This window comes from Arachis ipaensis, chromosome B04 (genome assembly GCF_000816755.2).
Source record: "Arachis ipaensis cultivar K30076 chromosome B04, Araip1.1, whole genome shotgun sequence".
Taxonomy (NCBI): Eukaryota; Viridiplantae; Streptophyta; class Magnoliopsida; order Fabales; family Fabaceae; genus Arachis; species Arachis ipaensis.
This window is the reverse complement of record NC_029788.2, coordinates 42202001-42204792: the sequence shown is the minus strand read 5'-3', so window position 1 is coordinate 42204792 and position 2792 is coordinate 42202001. Positions and strand designations below refer to the sequence as shown.

The 2792-nt window shown below is 38.1% G+C and overlaps 1 long non-coding RNA gene across 1 annotated transcript; it reads right to left on the bottom strand.

The window, feature by feature from the left end:
- On the bottom strand, nucleotides 444-707 carry LOC110270621. The gene is made up of 2 exons (XR_002360259.1): nucleotides 567-707; nucleotides 444-489 (listed from the first exon to the last, which is right to left on the bottom strand). It is a non-coding gene; the product is annotated as an uncharacterized LOC110270621 (long non-coding RNA).

Here is a 2792-nt window from a genome sequence, read left to right as displayed (position 1 = left end):
AAGTAACCTCAAATTAGAATAAGCAACTGCATTAACATTTGCTACCTGAATATCATCATTGAAAACAAGATAAGATGAACTGTATTTTGCAAGCAAATCGAGCGCATTATGATTTGCGAAGTCTTCAAACTGAAGAAGAACGAGGAAAATCAGGAAAACTCTTGAAAAGAATCCAAAGATTAGAGTGTTGAATCTGATATACCAACAGTCATTGAACTTTTTGACTGAAGATTCACTAATTAGAATGCAAACCATACAATGCTTGATTTAATTCTAAGATCTAAAACATTATGAATTTAGTGAGAAGAAATTTATCCAATCGTGAAAACACAGGGTTGATGTTTAGACATTAGAGTAGCAAAATCAAAACCCTAAAACACTGATGACAAGAATAAAAACCAAATACCTTGTCAGAAGCATTTTTTATCCATCTCTGCCTTTTCCTACTCAGCTTGCTGCTTTTGTTTCTCTGACCTCTCTCTCCCGTTTCTGCACCAAAAAAAAAAACATCGAAATCAGGCTTCGAAGAAGGAGAATGAGAAAGGGAAAGGGAAGGGAAGAGATACCTTGATGTAGACGTTCTCTTTGGCCTGCTCCTCTTTGTTGAGAACCCTAGCTTTCTCGCTGTAGAAGCGAGAGAAAGCACCGTGAGATGTTGAGTCCATAAGACAATGGTGACGGCACCGAAGCTGGAGAAGATGACGATGATGGCTGCGAGTCTAGAAGAAGTGAGCCCCCTTTTGATATGTGTTGATTCTCCTTCATATAGCACTCCAAAACAGCATTCCAGCCTTCCAAAATGCGCCAAGAGGCCACAGAAATCGCAAAGCACGTGCATCATTAATGAAATCACGTGTTGAGACCTGTGCGGATGCACAGACGTGTGCGTCCGCACACGCGGGTGAAAATTGACCTGTGCGTACACACAGGTGCGTGCGTACGCACAAACAGAAATCCTTGTTTGTGCGCGCGCACGCAGGGCTGTGCGCACGCACACTTCGCTGTGTGTGCTTTTCCTTGTTTTCTTCATGTTTTCTCCCTTGTGCATGCTTTCTTCCACTTTTGTCCATCCATTCTTGCCTCCAAGGCTTGAAATCACTCACAAACCATAACATGAAAGTGGGATTAAATTGGTCTATTAAAGCACAAAATTGTATGTTTTCTCATTTAGGATCAAATTAGGGACAAAACACAAAAGTATGCTATTTTGGTGCTTAAGTGTGAGTTCATGCGCTAGAATCCATCCAAATTGAGTCAAAATATACCATCAAATATGGACTCATCAATTCTCCTACACTTAAACAATAGCATGTCCTCATGCTAAACTAACAAGGAGAATGATCAAAAGGGTAATCAACTTATTAAATGTGACTACCTATATGCATGCAAGTATGTAAATACTATCTATACCTATATATCTATCTATAGTATCTATATGAAATTGGTAAAATCAAACAATCAAATTCCCAAGCAAGTATAGATAATTAGGGCAAAGCAAGGAAACAATCCATTGCAACCAAAATCTAGAGAATTGATTTAACTCATCAAAGTAAAGCAACTTGCAAGAATACATGATAAGAAGTATGGAAACATAGAGTTGAGTAATTGAACCCTCACTAGGTGTGTATATACACTCTAATCACTCGGTGTCTAAGGGTCAATTCACTCAAATCTCTTCTAATCATGATTTCAAGGATTTGCTTTTCATCTAACAATCAACAACACGTAATTCATGAATGCATTTATCATGAGGACTTATTAGGGTTGTAATGGGGTTAGGGTCAAGGTGGGATAGATATGGCTAAGTGGACTGAAATGGTTTGAATCCTTGATTAGTTTAAGTATCCAACTCAACCTTTATCAACTAAATCAAAACAAAATACAATCCTAACCTTCCATCATTTCTTTTCACTAGCACTCATGTATGCTTTTCTCATAAACACCCCATATGCAATTCTCTATTCGTTTGCTTACCCTTTTGGGTGACCTTTGATAAACCACTATTTTATGGTTTATCTTGTGCTCAATTGAGTGGATTTTATCAACTCTTTACCCACTTATTCATAATATTTGCATGGTTTTATATTTCCTTCGTAATTTTATTCTATAATTGGAAACTTGCTTCCCGAGCCTTTTAATTACCAAAAATTAATTTTTCCTTATCACCATTTGATGCCTTGATATGTGTGTTAAGTGTTTTTAGAGATTACAGGGCAGGAATGACTTGGAGGATGGAAAGGAAGCATGCAAAAGTGGAAGGAATACAAGAAGTTGAAGGAACTGCAAAGCTGTCAGCCTGACCTCTTCGCATTCAAACAGTCATAACTTGAGCTACAGAGGTCCAAACGACGCGTTTCTAGTTGCGTTGGAAAGCTAACGTCCAGGGCTTCGATTTGATATATAATATGCCATAGTTGCTCTGACGCTAGGTGATGCGATCGCGTGATTCATGCGGACGCGTCGCAGTGACGAAAAACCAGCGTGGCAGATTTCCTCTCTGGCGATTTTTGGGCTGTTTCTGACTCAGTTTTCGGCCCAGAGAGCACAGATTAGAGGCTATAAAGTGGGAGAATGTATCCATTCATAAGGATGCTTCCATATTCACAATTATTAGGATTTAGATGTAGTTTTTAGAGAGAGAGGTTCTCTCCTCTCTCTTAGGATTAGGATTTAGGATTTCTCTTAGTTTTAGGAGTGACTCTCAATCCCATGTTCAATGTTCTTTTTATTATTTTCCCAATTTTATTTATGAATTCTTCTATGTTACAGATTACTCTTTGAATTAATGTTAT